This window comes from Lactuca serriola, chromosome 3 (assembly GCF_051521515.1).
Source record: "Lactuca serriola cultivar US96UC23 chromosome 3, Lser_US96UC23_V15, whole genome shotgun sequence".
In the NCBI taxonomy this organism is placed as follows: domain Eukaryota; kingdom Viridiplantae; phylum Streptophyta; class Magnoliopsida; order Asterales; family Asteraceae; genus Lactuca; species Lactuca serriola.
Window position 1 is genome coordinate 93,037,800 of NC_136410.1, and position 18,204 is coordinate 93,056,003.

Genomic DNA, 18,204 nt, shown 5'->3' on the forward strand with positions numbered 1-18,204 from the left:
TTGTGACTAAAAGAGATTAATTAAACTTAAGGTATTGGAATTGTAATTATTAGATAATTGCAATTTGGGCCATGAATTGCCTTATATTAAGGAGTGGACGAATTCTATGGGGAAACCCATAAGAAATCGTCCAAGGCCTTAAGGAAAGGGATCCATGGGCTGCTTAGGGCTTAAGCATCCAAATTAGGGTTTCCTTGTTAGATAACCCTAATAGCCTAACTATATATACATCCCTTATGACCCAAAAACGTAAAACAAGACTTCTTCTAGGGTTTCACACGTTTTAGGGCAGCCTCCTTTACCTCTCCTCTTCATCCACTTGCTCTTGGTGTTTCTGAACCATTAGAGGAGTGGCATTTGTGACTCTAAGCTTTCTAAAGTCAATACAAGGACGAATTGGGATTGTTATTGCTACATAACAATCAAGGTAATATCTTAAATCTATTCTCATGTTAATATGATTACTTGAATGCTAGAATTAGGGTTTATAGTCTTGGATAACTTGCATGTACAATAGAGAAACCTAGATCCAAGCATTAGGGTTTGTATGAGCACATAGGATGTTCTTATACCCAAAACCCATCAGTGGTATCAGAGCCTTGATTGGTTTCTATTGTATTGATGCCTTGTATGTTGAAAAAATTCGATTTTTTGTGAAACTGCCAGATGAACTCGGCGAGTCCATATGGGCACTCGGCGAGTTCTAGCGTCAGAAAAAGGGAATATCGTGATTTCTTGTTGTTTATCTTTGAGATATTTGCCATTATCATATTAGATCAATATAAATCCGATTTTATGATATATATGACTATATTCTTGATCTAATTGAAGATATTTATCAATTAATAAAATATTTGTTTCCTTATGTGATAATTGACTAATTATTTTGATTAAATAGGTAAATTTTTTTGCAAGAAATCATTAAATAAATCAAATATGGATAATCATGTGATTAAATGTTAATTAAGATTATTTGTTATTTGATCCTTGTGTTATGAAAAGTTTCATATTTTCTCCTTCAGGTTTTATAGTTTAAATTTGAACTCAAAAGTTTAGTTTTGAAATTTAAATAGTTGAAACCCTAATGTTTTGAAATGGTTCAAAACTTGCCCTCAAGTTTTGGAATTTAAATTTTGATTAATAGTTTAATTTTGATGTATATTTAAATTCTAAACCTAATGTTTTGAAATGTTTCAAAACTTGCCCTTAAGTTTTGGAATTTAAAAGTTGATTAAAAGTTTAATTCGGAATGTTAAATTCTAAAACCCTAGTATTGTTTTGAAAAAGTTCAAATCACACCCTTATGGTTTTATTAATTAATTAAGGTGCATAATTAAAAGAGATTTAGTAAATCCATAAAGTCTTGGTGTACAATTTAATTAAATTAAAAGTTTAATTTTTAAATTAGACCACCTAGTATTTTAAAAGTATAAAATACACCCTATACTATATATATATATATATAACATTAAAAGTCTAACATTATATATATGTATGAGTAAAAGTCAGTCTTACCGTTAGTAGGCCTCATTCACGAAGCTGGTCTATAAGGGGTGTTTTAGGAAATTGACTATAAAATGGCGATTGAATGGGTATCCACTCTTACCCACCGCACTCTTGACTAGTGGAGGGTCGTTAGCCGAACGGGTAGGATGGAAAAAAACCTTCCATTATAAGTATAATGAAGTATAAAAGTAACTAAAAGTTTTCATAAAATTCCCAATCTTAGTTACTTAGGCAAAAGTGAATTGATGCAATTCCATGAAATTGCACTTTGTGCCCTTGCGAAGACGTTAATGGAGCGTATGTGGTTTACCGGCACACTAAATGGTTCTAAGCAAAGGTAGCAAAGGGTGACTCAATGTTTGTCATAGTTCGGTGGAGCGTGTGTGGTTTACCGGCACATCGAATAGGTGTCTGTAACATGTGGGGGCACCATGTAGTTTGCATGGTTATTCACACCCGCTTTGTGATCCTCGGCATCCCAGTCACAAACAAGAGGGGCATATCGAGATTTAAACATGCCATTGAAATGTTCAATGAATCTAATAGGATCTAGGAGTTTTCATAGATTTAAAACTTAAATTTCTTTTTCGTTTTTTATGGTGGAAATTAGTGAATCATCATTCACTTACCTTCAAATGTTTTGCAATTTGGGTTACGGCATCCCTCTCCCGAGTTGTAGAATATTGTGTTGGGTCCTAGCCTTAGTATCTCATTTGGGTGATTTACTAAGGACTCAATCAATCAACTAACTTGAATTTGTTTCTCCCGTTTTGTAGATGTCAAAGTTCGACAACTATGGTCTTCCCAAATCCCGTGGAACAAGCATTCCACATGAAGATGATATTCCACGATTCGATCGAGGAACAAGAAATCATGCTTCACTTCCTCCTCCTCCTCCAATTGTTCTCCCAAACCCACAAGATCAAAGAATTGAAAGGTTCAACATCACTAAAGCCCTATTGGAATTGAAACATGACGATGGTAAACCCGTGTGTGCCCACATTCTAGGAATGAAATCACACATTGATAGGTTGATAATGCTGGGTGTGTCATTCCCGGATGAGTTGGCTGTGAACTGGGTTTTGCAGTCACTCCCTGACTCATATAATGAGTTCAAAAGAAAGTATGATATGATGGATCATGACCATAACCTCATTGACCTAACTTACATGCTCATTGCTGCTGAATCAGAAATGATTTGGCGAAGCAATGGAGCGTATTTGTTGGGAAAGTCAACCAACCATGCTTCTGAGGACGTTCTAGGAGAAGCGACCTGTGTTTGCTGCCAAGAGAAAGGGCGTTGGATAGAAGTCTGCCCTAAGAGCCTGAAGATTCCAGAAGATGGGAGAGTCAAAGAGTATGGCTGTGCTTCAGGTAAAATCCACTATCAAAGTCCATTAAGTTCCTATTCGTTGATTCTTAAAACATGATGTGATAAGATTGCATTCGAATGTTTTGCAGGATCGGTGAAAAGAAAGGAAGCTTGAGGAAAGAGCAAGATGAGTCTAATAAAAAAGGAATGGATCTCGATCACATGGACGTGAAGATTAGATTTTGAGCTTAGATAGTTATGATAGAATTGTTAGGAATATTTGACTACATAGTTTTCAATGGATTTTGCATTGTAAGGACAAATGTTTTCCGCTGCTTTTATAAATAAAATAAATTTTGGTTTGACTTATTTATTTGTTTATTTCCTTGCAATGAAATCGTTATGAAAATTGATGTTTGCATATTTCTACAACGAATGGATATGATTCTTATTTATGTTGATTATGGAAATGTCGAAAATTTACCAAATAAGGAGAGTTTCTCATCGCCCAAGTTTCAATTGGACAGAAACTTGGAATCATGAAACTTGGTTGCATGATGAATGAGAAATTTCATATTTAGAAATTAGACTAATTCATTGACAAAGTGTCAAGTGAAGAACTAGGAGATCGAGTACACAAACTTGCGTGTTGATCAAGTCCACCATAAGAGTAACAAAGATATGCATCATGATTTACTAAAGGTTTAGTAAATATGATTATACTTATAAGATTAAGTGTAATTCTGAATTGATTGAAAAAGTTTAAATCAATAGCAGAACGAATAAGAAGAATCAAGTAGGCCGAAAGATAAAAGTTTCTCCATTCTAAGAAGAAGGGAGAGTACCTTTTATGCTTTATGATAGGTCTTAATGATTAAGAACCATATCTCAATTGATCCTCTAAGTGAGTCTTAGTACAATTGTATGTCTAAGAAGAGGAATCAAGAATTGAAGAAATGGTTAAATCAAGAAGTCAGTCATACTTCGTTCCAAACAAGTCTTAGAGTTAAGATTGTGACAATGAGTGACAAGTATTAAGAAGGTTTATAACATTCATCAAATGAGGAAAGTTGTGATGTCTTGGATAAGACAAAGACCAACTAGGACCTATTTATGAAGTGTTTTGATAAAAAAACTACACTAACTCTTAAATATTTGTTTGTCAAGAAATGTTTATTGACAAGAGAATCTTATATGTCGAGGAGTCAGTGGGAGTCTTAATGGTCTTGAAAGGTTTCAAGAACAAATCAAAATAGACCTTATTGATCATCACTAGCACACGAGTTGAGGTTTACAACCTATCATGTTGACACTATATTGTTTCTGTGCCGTTTCAATTGAGTTAATTATGCATGTGAGCCCTATGAGTTCTCATTTGAATGCATAAAAGGCAAGGACCTTGATCAATGAAAAGTACATTGATAGGAAAAGGTGAGCCGCTTAACTACTTGGAAGACATGGTGGGCAGCTGTGCTACCATAAGGCAAGAAATTAAGATTAAGAAAGTTCAGTCCATATGAGTTTGAATTTGTCGTGAACTTTGGTTTTTACAAATTCACATGGATAGGAACACATACACCTTTAAAATCTAAGTGTCATAAGATTTCCTCCTTCATGAAAATGACTATGAGGAAATACTTTCACTAAGAAAGATTTTAGGAGATAGTGATTGTGAAAATTGTATTCTCGAATTCAATTATGGTTACAGTATCCCTTTCCATGATTTGAATTGTGAGGTTTGGCAATTAGTCTGAATTGCTTAGACACACATATGAGCTATCTAAGACAAAGGTGTATAAGTTAAAGAAATTTTGATAAAAGATTATCAAAGCACTAGGTATTAGAAACATGAACTTAAGAAATTCAATAAGTATTGTTTTTCTAGAAGTTAAGCTGGTTTCTGAATACATGTCAAAGCTAGTGGGAGCATAAGTGTTATGTTTATTATAATCATCATGATAGTGGGAGCATAAATGTTATGATTGTATTGCAAGTTGGCAATATTAATTATAGAAAACAAGAGTTATACTTTGCAAAGTCGCAAGAGCTGTAAAGTTGTTTTGCTATAATTAAGGGAGAGAATATTATGCTTCATTATTTCAAATCTAAAGGCTTAGGTTGTGGAATGTTAATAAATTTAGTCAAGGATACTTAGTGTGTTCTTAAATTTTGATTATGATTACGGCACTCCTCTTCACAATTCGAATTTTGAGAACATAGCAAATAAAATATTATGGCAGAAGATTGATAAAGTATCAAATCCTTATGTAAGACATTATGCATCATGTCCCATACGCTTCGGGTATAGGATCGATTGCAAATGCTATAATATTTGACCATTCTAAAATTTTCCAAATGTCTAGCGGATTTAGAGGGAAAAAGGACAAGAATCGGTTTTGACTAAGATAATTAAACAACTATCAAAGGACAATCCATAGTTCGCCGAGGATTCGTCGCTTGTGAGTAGTTGGAAGTATAGTATTGGATGGACCATATCGACATTATTATGAATAGATAAGATTCTATTAAGAATGAGTTGTCATATGGAAAATATGTAAACGTGTCCATATTGGGAATTGAATATTGAAAATCTATGTCTAGATTAGAAACTTTTATGCAAAAGGATGTTCAAAGGAATGTACTTTGAGTGAGAGACATCATATCGAAGGAATTGTATTGTAACAATCTCCGATAGAGGAATATGTAATTTCATTGGGAATAGTCATTGTGACTTTAGTGCAGTGATATTACAAAAGGATCATTGCATTAAATGTCAGAATCTAGCATATTCTATAAGTGGCAAGAATTTGATATTCTTACACTTATGAAAAAGGATTAGGAGTTGTGAAATGAGAATGATTGGAAATGTGTTCAATTTGATCTATTTCACAAAGTAAGAACCATAGGTGAACATTGTGTGCATGCTAGGAGAATGGGACAAGTGTTGTAATCCAAGTAAGAAGTTGATTACCCGAAACGACAAATAATGAGTAATCGATATGGTGATAAATAAAAGGAGTTTTATTTATACTCAAGGTTGAGGCCATATGGGATTAGTATTATTCTTGTGTTTCACTTTGTATGTTTTGACTTCCTGAATAATTTAATTGGTTAAGAAAAGTCAAATTATTCGAATGGGCCACAGTCGTTCATATGTTGGAAGTATGTATGAATAAAGACTGTCGTGAATTGGTGTGTGGATTGTCTAAAGAGTATTAGACATAAGCAAATGTTTGCTGCAACGTTCATGAGTGCTTATGAATGTGATTTGAGCATTGGATTAAACCCACGCTCACTTGGATCACTCCATGAATTGTATCACGAGTGATTGGTGAGACGATAATATCTTATATTCTTGAAACCAAGATGTGTGAGTTGTATCTTGCAAATCGGTTGCACATTGATAATATGTAAACGCACCAGTAACTTGGTGTTATAAAACATATTGTTGTGTGTGATTCGGTGAGTAAGTGCAACCGAGCATTGAATCAAAGTTTATCCGTTCCTTTTATCTAAAGTAGGATAAAAGCGATATCTTTGGGCCCTCGATGATTTAGTGATGAGAAACGTAAATGCTCGGCCGGGCTAGGGCTAATTTGATTCGTTCAATTAGTCAGTCGTCATAAATCGAAAGTCGAGAAATAGTACAGAGAGAATGATTAGAAATCATGTCTCAAGATATCTAGAATGGAGGAATATATGATCCCTTATCTAAAGGACACGCGTATCTGATAGGATCAGAGTTGACAGCGGCTTTGGAAAGCTACGATTGCAGATCAGGATCAGAAGTCATACGCATAATAGTTGTTAGACTTATCCAAGTGGGAGTCTGTTAGATTAGTGTCTAAGTCCATAACTATTTTGGTATGTACTTGACCCGATGGTGCATGGTCCTTTTGGGTTGCCTTCACCAAAGCAACTTGATAGGATGAATTATGGAGAGAAAGGATTAAATATGATTTGTTAATATATTATGAGAATAATATATTAAAGAAGAAATCATCTTGTTTAATTAATATTAGTCAATAATTATATGGTAATTAGTTTTGTGACTAAAAGAGATTAATTCAACTTAAGGGACTGGAATTGTAATTATAAGATAATTGCAAATTGGGCCATGAATTGCCTTATATTAAGGAGTGGACGAATACTATGGGGAAACCCATAAGAAATCGTCCAAGGCCTTAAGGAAAGGGATCCATGGGTTGCTTAGGGCTTAAGCATCCAAATTAGGGTTTCCTTGTTAGATAACCCTAATAGCCTAACTATATATACATCCCTTATGACCCAAAAACGTAAAACAAGACTTCTTCTAGGGTTTCACACGTTTTAGGGCAGCCTCCTTTACCTCTCCTCTTCATCCTCTTGCTCTTGGTGTTTGTGAACCATTAGAGGAGTGACATTTGTGACTCTAAGCTTTCTAAAGTCAATACAAGGAGGAATTGGGATTGTTATTGCTACATAACAATCAAGGTAATATCTTAAATCTATTCTCATGTTAATATGATTACTTGAATGCTAGAATTAGGGTTTATAGTCTTGGATAACTTGCATGTACAATAGAGAAACCTAGATCCAAACATTAGGGTTTGTATGAGCACATAGGATGTTCTTATAGCCAAAACCCATAAGCCACTATATAAGGAACATGTTGGTTCATACCCTAGCCTCCTTAAGTTCACCCTTAACCTCAGAAACCCTAGAAACCTGTATTCCCTCCATTGTTTGGTGTGTTTGGCCTTGGAAAGCTCATTTTGGCAAAAGAGAAGCTAGAAGAAGAAAGGGGAAGTTGTCAAAGAAGGAAAGGAATGATTGGAGCTTGTAGATCTGAAGAGATATCATCCTTTGGAGCTTATTTGAGGTATAATGCTTCTAGCTTGCCATTTATTTTGTATAGATCTAAGTGCTGTGAAGTTTTAGCATCTTTCTTGTCCCAAAAGTCCTCATCTTGATGCCTGTTTTGAGTTGGCCGAGATCATCTGTCCTTTCAGACCTTTAGAGAGGTCTTGAGTGAGAAAAATGAGATCCCAAGGGCTATGGTTGTTTCTTGTGTGAGATATGTGGGTCTTAATGGATTAAGAGCTTTATGGACGTCCCATGTGATAAAGTTTGAGACTTTATGAATCTTAGGCATGTTTGGCCTAGGGATCTGAAGTTTGGGCTTAAGAGCTTAAGCCATTAAGAAGTTATAACGACTTAATGAGTAGCGAAGTTACGCCCCGCGTAACATGAGAGTACGCCCGCGTAGCAAGTCAGTGCCCCGATCCCCTGTTGCGAATCACCGTGTACGCCCAGCGTACCAAGGAGGGTACGCCCAACGTACTCGCTCTGTTGGGTTTTCATTTTGGGCCTTAGGTTTGGGCCGTTATTTGTGTTGCTGTATTTTGGGCCGTGACCGGACATTATTGGATAGAGTCTTTTGGGCCCATTGGTTGTTATGGATCATGAGTTTAGGCCCATTTGTTGAGGTGGACCCAATTTAGTAAATTGGGCCAATAATGGGCTTTGTTTTGGAGGCTTGGGTGCTTACCTAGTGTTGGGTCGGATTGAGTTAGGGGTAAAATGGTCAATTTACCCTTAGAAGAGTATTGTGCTTGGGCTAATGTTTATTTGTGCTATGTTGGCTAGTTCGGGATTTTCGGTGAGTCGGTGATTCGAGAATCTGCTTCCTCAGTTCAGAGTTTCGGCAGTGCGAGGTGAGTTATCCTCACTATATCGACAGGGTCTAAGGCACCAAGGCCGAACCTTTATCGGATTGAGATCCGGGTATTTGTTGTTATGTTATTGCTTTGATATGTTTGCATCCTGGTAGCTAGGATGGTATATGTTAGAGACCTGGTTAAGGTCGGTTCCCTGATATGTAGGGTGATGCTATGCTAGTGACCGGTTAGGTCGGTATCCTGGTTAGGGTGATAATATGCTATGTGATCTGTTTGATCGGCTTGTTGACTATGAATTCTTATATGATTGTATGTTTATGTGCACATGGTTGTTTGGACTGGATTTGGGTTGAGGCGGGTCCTGCTTTGTGCTGTAGTCCATGATACCCAGGGCGAACCGGTTATCCCGAAGGCCCAGCGAGCGTTCCGGATAGGCTGTAGGCCCCAAGAGGGCGGACCAGACGTGCCGAGGCTCGGAAAGTGGACCAGGCCGTCTGAAGGCCCGGTGCGGGTGGACCAGTCATATTGTAGACTCAGAGAGTGGACCAGGTGGATTGAAGGCCCGGAGTGGGCGGACCAATCACACTGTAGACTCGATGTATATGGCTAGACTTGGAGGGTGGACCAGGTGGACTGTTGGCCGGTGTGGCGGACCAGTCACACAGTAGACCCGAAGTGCATGGCTGTTCTGTGATCGGATATGACATGGCATGTTATGCGTGTATGGTATTTGTGGTTGGTATTTTGGGGATATCTCACTAAGCTTTCGGGCATACAGTTGTGGTTTAATGTTTTTCAGGTTCTTCAGGAGACCGTGGCAAGGCGAAGGCGTGATCGTACCGCTCCTCATGTTTATGTTGTGATGTGATTCTTGGAATACTCTAAATAAATTGTATTGAAAACCTTTTTGTAATAATTTAATGAAATCGGGTTGTTTTTGAAAAGTTTAAATTGGTTGGAATTTTTTGGTCGTTACAGCTTATTTAAGCCCAAGGCCCAATCCATATGCCCAAAGTCAATTAGGAATCAAAGCCGAACATGTGGCCCAATTTTCCAAATTGGGCCTAGACCTATACATGGTCTCATTCTAAGGCCCAACATCATATAATCATTAAGGCCCAAACTATGGCCCATCTATGTCCTAATTTTCCAAATTGGGCCCAAGCCCCTTACATGGGCCTTACCCTAGGCGCATTATATTATTCTAGTCTAATTGCTTGACTTTGGATGGCCCATTAATAACCTGATCATCAAGGCCCAATAAAGAGGCCCAATAATAAACCCAAATGAGATTAGGGTTTCACATAAAATGACAATTAGGGTTAGGTTTCCTACTTAACCAATTAAGGACTTAATCCTCTAGGGACTTTAATCCATTAAGTCTAATACCGTTTAGATTAATCTTTGCCAATGATTATTATTTAATATCTCAAGTAATTAATAAGTCCCGCGTGTCTCGATTAATTCCCCAAAATTAGGGTTTTGATGGCATTAGGGTTTTCCAAACCCTAATTAGGGTTTCCAACCCAATACTAACCCATTTATTAATTTGTTGGGCTTTTAGATCAATTAGTGCTTTATTCGGCCTATTAAGCCCACTAAAATATCATTTAGCCTATTAGGGTTTTATTGGGTCAATTAAAGTCCATTAGACTCATTAGGGTTTTCACTAAGCCCATTTGGCTTCATTGGGCCCATTAGGCTAACAAGGCCCATTAGGGTTTCTAGCATCCCCAACCGAGTCAACTCACAAGACAAGCACACCGCCACCCGACACAGCGGCCGGTGGTGGCAAGAGGCGGCAGCCACCACCCTACGGTGGTGGTTTGAGATTTCATTTCATTATTTCGACATTATTACATTTACAATGGAAAATCTCAAAATAACACACATTCACACTAATACTAACATACACACAAAACCACCTAATGGTGGCCGGCGGCAGTGCATGACGGTAGCCACCATGGCTGGCGGCCATGGTGGTTATCTTCATAGTTTCCGGCTAACTAACATCCACACAACACCCACTCTACTGCAGCAATAAACCACACATACCAAAGCACTCACAACCACCATCTCCGGTGGCTAGCGGCGGCGGACTAGGGTAGCGACCCCTATGCATTTTGCTCGGATCCCCGAAAGCAGCCACCCACATGGTGGCATTCAACGAACGACAGAGACCCACGAAGGTGGCAGTAGCGGCCAATGATCGAACAAAATCGGCAGCCACGCTCCAGCTCCCCGGCGGCGGCAGCAGCAAGGTAACAATGGCAGTTGGCGGCTCGTAGCCACGTCTTCGACTGATGTTGCGGCTCCACCGACGGCGTAGGCGACAGTCGGTCCATGCGGCGGTTGAAGAAGAAGAAGAAGAATAAGAACGGTGGAGGCTTGGAGGCAGTCGATCGATTCTTCAGTGTGCCTCGGGTTCTTCGGCACTCGTCGGGGAAACATCTCCAGTCTCGGTGGCCCTCTAAGCCACTCACAGCGTCACCGACAGCAATGGTCTCGACGGTCTTTGGTTAATCGGAACAAGAAGGGCCGATGGGAGTGGCGGCTACACAAACAAGGCGGCGGCTGGAGAATTAGGGCGCTTACGGTTAGGGTTTGATGGACGCTAACACCATATATACCGCTCCCTTAGAACTTTGAACCAAAATGACATAATTAGTCCCAGCCCTTCAATTTTCTTTCAAATGAAATCCAAAACCTACATTACAGCCCCTAAGCCTATAAAATCCCTTCAAATAAAGCCCCAGAAGTTACAATTTAGACCCCACCCTCATTAATACTTACAAATTAAGTCTGGATTTTACACTTTTAACCTCCATCTTCTAAACTTGTGACAATTATCTCCTCGAGACCATCCTTTGATATGTAATTATTTATTTTAGGGCTACCATTTGTTCAATAATTTATTTATTTATCTAATAAATAAACATGGTATTACAACTCTCCCTCACTTAAATTAGATTTCGCCCTCGAAATCATTCCTTACCATTCCTTGCTCACCCAACCACTCTAGTAGCATGGTCACCAATCTCGGCACGCCCTAGCCTTCCCAGGGTAGCCATGGCCAATCCTCGTAAAGCCCTAAAATCCGCAGGTGCCGAATTCCTTGCAACAAGACCACATGTACTCTGTTCAAATCTGCTGTCTCGAGATGGTCTAAATCCCTGGTAGACCACTCATACTAAATCATTACCTATGGAACCAGCCCGCTTATCCCTCAACTGACTACTTAACTTCTGATAGCATGTGGTTCCCACCATAAACCTGGGTCACAAACCCAATTACCTCTGCAGATCACTTATTCTCGACTAAGGCTCAGCTAATCCCGATGTGGGTGACTTGCCACTCCCCAATAAACCAGCTATTTGTGCGCACATGCACTAAAACACACATACTATCACTGCACAAACGTTGAAACTGCCTGAACCCTGAACTTCCTGAAGCAGTATACGCTGCTACGTAGCTGCTTACCAAAAGCTATCGAGACCTCCTGGGTCTCAATTCGCTTGCCAATCCTCTGAAATACTGGGTTTTCACCCGGATGCAGAGCCAAAGGACTTCCTACTTAGTCGCCTCACACGACTTTCGAACGAAATCCTTCTCTGGAACTGGTTGTCACTAGTTATCCTGCCACTATGGCTCTAACGACTTTCTGATCTAACCGATTGGGTCCATGCATCGCATCCTGTCATCATCCAATCCAAGAATAAAAGTGATCGCTACCTAACCAATGGTAGCCTTACATCACCAACACCCTTACGCGGTCCATTGCTTCCCTGATCTGATAACTGTAGTGGCGTTCCTACAGTCTTATCACTGGCTCAACCAGATCTAATCCATCTGGGTAATACCGAAATCCAAAATGGGGATTTCTTTATCCTCACTGCCGCACCCGAACTGGTGGGTACTACTGTTCCTTTCACGTTCTAACAACATGCTCATGCCATCTACCAACCTAGTGAATGCTACGGCTACACCCGCAGACTTACAACATTCTATCACTATCTAACTGCTAGTGAATGCTACGGCTACACCCGCAGACTTACAACATTCTAGTACTATCTGCCAACCTGGTGAATGCTACAGCTACACCCCCAGACTTAGAACACCCCTCACACGATCTGCTGCTAGTGAATGCTATGGCTACACCCGCAGTCTTACAACAGTCTAACACTATATGATCGCTAGTGAATGCTATGGCTACCCCCGTAGTGTTACAACACTTCCCATGATAACTGACTGCTAGTGAATGCTACGGCTACCCCCGTAGTCTTACAACACTTTCCATATTGGGTCGAACACACACTCGACCTAACACACGACTGAACTTGAGTCCTAACTGGAACTCAAATCTGGTTCCCAAAACCTGTTATCATGTGACCCCATTGTATCAGTACCGTACCCATGTCCGTGATCAAAGCGTCACGGTAAACCACGAAATCATCAACACCCTCTGACAGGGTGAGAATCGGTGCCTCGCACAACCGCTGTCTGAGAGTTTCGAAGGCTGCCTGCTGCTCAGGCCCCCAACGAAAGGTCACCGACTTCTTGGTCAATCGGGTTGAAGGAAACCTCAATCTTGAAGAAGTCTCGCATAAGTCTCCGGTAATAACCCGCTAGACCAGGGAATTCTGAATCTCAGATGGAGATCTCGGAATCTCCCACTGCATCACGGCCTCTATCTTGGCCGAATCAATTAGAATACCCTTCTGGTTGATAGGGTGCCTAAGAGATTGCACCCCGTGCAACCAGAACTCCCAGTTGGAGAAATTTATAAAAGTCTCTCCCCCAATTGGATTCGACTAAATCTTCACATCTCATGAGAATTGAAGGATTCCTAATCCTTCTCTCTTTCTAATATCCCACTGATGACAACATGTGCCTGCCAATGCTGGCGTTTAATCGTCGATTAAACCTTGAGATCTACCATCCTCGGAAATCTCGATGAGTACTCTTGGAACCTGATCCAGTCTGACACCTCGATCCATCTATCATGTTGTCAATAGAAGATCTCAATCTTCACTCTGGCTGACGAATCCTCGTTCTTGTTTCCAATCTCACAGTACCACTGAACTCTAATCGATCATAGCCCATGCGAAAACACAATTCTCTTGAACATCAAGTGACCAACCACTTATGCATCTAACACCCGTGACTAACACTACCCTCTTCCTGTCACCAGTTATGTCCTAGCAACGATAGTGCCTTGAACTCCAAGGTTCATCCATAAACAATTACCGACCATACCTGAACAATGATAGAACCTCTGAACGCTGAGTTCATTGGAGAACAATCACTCCAACCCTGATCTAGTATCCTCTAAATAATACTCCTGCATAGATCCCGACAAAGATCCGAAATGATAATGGTATGTGCGGAAGCCACTCTGCAAGATACATCCCTCTTTGGGTTCATCAAGGACTTTTCGGCATGCAGAATGGCATATATGATCCTTGGTAACCCAAATACTAGCAGAAAAACCGACCCGAGGTCTGACTTACCCAAACTCGCTCACAATTCCAAAGCGGTATGTATTCTAAGCATCCACCTAATATCATAGAAGATGACATTCTTACAACATCTGGAGGAACCCTAGTCACCTCCAGCTGACATGATCAACCCTGCCACACCCGTAGCAGCCTAAACCCTTGGAGTGAAAAACTCCCTCATGTACTCTCTCATACGCATTGCACTGACATTGGCCCTGCTGGCCCTCCACCCGATGATCAAAAGTCATGGGTCTCTTCCCGGGATCCTCTACTATATCCGCCTAGCACAACCCTCTCTTTCTAGGGTGCTCCCAAATCGATCCCGCATCTGCAACTCTTGGAAATCATATCCTTCAGGGTCTAACACCCTGTCACGCACCCTAGCTCGCTTGCCAATGGCTAAGCTGCAACAACTGGAACATCCTCTGTCCCCAAATTAAGTCACAAACTCTTCCGTGAAACTTCTTAGATTCTCCAAGACTCTCGCTAATTCGAGTATGGATCCTGTGCTTTCAGTAGTACGGGCCCAACACTACCTTCTACACCTATCCATACTTTCCTCAACAATCCTCCCGGATCCTCCAAGTCACTTCCTCAATTGGTACACCCAAGTCTAACTGAGCCTCACTACTAACTCACTGAAATATATCCTAGGTTTCCCTAGGTTCCCGAACTCACCCAGTCCTCAGCTGCTGAAAGATTCCCGGTAATGTCAACTAGCTACCTCATGAATATAGCCACATGCAACAGAGATCAAATAATCCTTCAAGTAACAGACTCATCCCTATAACAGTTAGACTCAAACGAGATTTGCGCAATAGGGTCAAATCTATCACTCTGAGATTATCCAACCTGTGCCACATGTGACTTAGCATATTCACTTAATAGCTAACTCACATTACTAAGAGTCCACAAAGCACAAAGCAAGCAGCATTCAGACAATGGAAAATCTAACCATCATACACCAATTAAATCATTCTATCTTCTAATTAGGAATCTGTACATGAAATTCAAAGGCTCATACAATCAGTCATAACCTAAACAGGCTATCCTATCACTGACTGATCAGTACTAGCATGCAAGTCTACAAGAACATACAATAGGCATATAAGGCATCCTCCGAGATCCTCAGTCCTAACCTAGCATGCGGTTCTCGTAACCATATCATATCATAAAATATCATAACATGTATGGGTATCTTGGGGAAAACTTACTTAAGCTCGGCTGATTGCACGCATCACACACCTTATTCTTTTCAAAGTCATTTTCTCTTTTCAAACTTCTTTTTATAAAGTCATTTTACTTTTGAAAATTTTCATACCAAGACCTTAGTTTGAGATCAGACACACCTGTGAGTGTGCCCGAATCCCTCAAACCAAGGCTTTGATACCAACATGTAACATCCCAAAATACAGGCCAAAAATTTTATTTTTAAATACATTATTATATAAAACCATCGGTATAAAAAACATTCATATTAATATCTCATGTCAAAACCAAAGTGTCAATAGTCAAAACACATTATCATAAAACCATATCAGAGTGTAATCCCAAAAATCACATGTGCGGAAAACATAGTGTGATGCGTTGCGATCAAGCCGACTCCTTTCCTTTGAAAGCGAGTACCTGTAACCAAAACTGTAAACCGTAAGCACAAAGCTTAGTGAGTTCCCACATCATACCACATACCATACGGTCATATAACATACATATACTGTCAGACATATCTGGGTGCCCGACCTACCCGTTTGGTCCTCTCGACCGGATACTGCCTAGCATATCTGGGTGCTAGCCTCCCCTTCGGTCCTCTCGACCGGATACTACCTAGCATACCTGGGTGCTGGCGTCCCCTTCGGTATCTTTCAACCGCTAACTGGGGACTATTTCATCCCTAACACTACCACATAAAAGCATAGCATAAACACATAAGTCATATACTGCCTAGCAGATATGGGTGCTGGCCTACCCCTTCGGTCTTGTCGACCAGTAAGTGGGGACTATTTCACCCCCTACTACTACCACATAATATGATATCACATATCATAATCTGTCTAGCATAGTTGGGTACTAATCTACCCCTTTGGCCCTATCGATCGATAACCGGGGACTATTTCACCCCTACTACCACTATCACATATCATCATATCATGCTAGCACATAAACATAACAGGTAGTAGAAAACATAGTCAATTATCACAAAGACAATCATCTAACAACAACTCCTACTGGTGGGCCGACATTGTGGCCGTAGACCCACCGCTACTGGAAGGTAACTCACCTCACACTGCTGAAGTCTCGTAGACACAATCCCACACTGCTGAAGTCCCGCAGACCTAACCCCAGCTGCTGGCTGACAGATTCCCGAACTGTCAACACCAAAATAACACCCAATTAATAATTGGGTCCCACTACATAACCATAAGTACATTCTTTGGATAATTACTACATTACCCCAAGCTTGGCTTATTTAAGCCCAAGGGCCAATCCATAGGCCCAAAGTCAATTAGGAATTAAAGCCCAACACATGGCCCAATTTTCCAAATTGGGCCCAACCCCCTTACATGGGCCTTACCCTAGGCCCATTACATTATTCTAGTCTAATTTCTTGACTTTGGATCGCCAATTAATAACCCGATCATCAAGGCCCAATAAAGAGGCCCAATAATAAACCCAAATGAGATTAGGGTTTCACATAAAATGACAATTAGGGTTAGGTTTCCTACTTAACCCATTAAGGACTTAATCCTCTAAGGACTTTAATCCATTAAGTCTAATATCGTTTAGATTAATTTTTGCCAATGATTATTATTTAATATCTCAAGTTATTAATAAGTCCCGCGTGTCTCGATTAATTCCCCAAAATTAGGGTTTTGATGGCATTAGGGTTTTCTAAACCCTAATTAGGGTTTCAAACCCAATACTAGCCCATTTATTAATTTGTTGGGCTTTTAGATCAATCAGGGCTTTATTGGGCCTATTAAGCCCACTAAAATATCATTTAGCCCATTAGGGTTTTATTGGGTCATTTAAAGTTAGGGATGGCAAAAAAAACCCGAACCCGACGGGGAAACCCGAAACCCGATCATTTCGGGTCGGGTAACGGGTCGTTATTGGGTTTTTTATCGGGTTCGGGGCAGGGAGTGGATTATCCTCGCCCCGTCCCGCCCCGCCCCGATATATATATATATATATATATATATATATATATATATATATATATATATATACATATATATATATATATGTATATATATATATATATATATATATATATATATATAATATGTTCAAAAAGTTTTGCTGTTAATTGTACGCGTTCAAATATAAAATACTTATTGTGGACAATTTTTTTAGTTATTAACAATCTGGTGTTAATGATCATTTTTATGTGTTTTGACATATTAAAAAAAACTTAAATCAAATAATTTTTGATATAACGTCCAGTTTATTTTATTAAAGTGATGCATCATGTTTTTAATTTAAAAGAGTTGCTAGAACATGTATATTTTATAAGACATTGGGGTACCCTAAAAGAGAATAAAGATTTTGTTATCAATTGTTGTAAACCCGATAAGATACCTGAAACCCGACGGGGAAACCCGAAACCCAATGGGGCGCCCCGATAAGATACCCGAAAGTTATCGGGGCGGGTTTGGGAATCCATGCCCCGCCCCGAACCCGCCCCGTTGCCATTCCTATTTAAAGTCCATTAGACTCATTAGGGTTTTCACTAAGCCCATTTGGCTTCATTGGGCCCATTAGGCTAACGAGGCCCATTAGGGTTTCTAGCATTCCCAACCGAGTCAACTCACAAGACAAGCACACCGCGACCCGACACAGCGGCCGGTGGCAGCAGCCACCAACCAACGGTGGTGGTTTGAGATTTCATTTCATTATTTCGACACTATTACAGTTACAATGCAAAATCTCAAAATAACACACACTCACACTAATACTAACATACACACACAACCACCTAATTGTGGCCGGCCGCGGCGCATGGTGGTAGCCACCATGGCTGGCGGCCATGGTATTTATCTTCATAGTTTCTGGCTAACCAGCATCTACACAACACCCACTCTACTGCAACAATAAACCACACACACCAAAGCACACACAACCACCTTCTCCGGTGGCTAGCGGCGGCGGACTAGGGTAGCGACCCCTATGCATTTTGCTCGGACCCCCGAAAGCATCCACCCACATGGTGGCATTCAACGAACGGTAG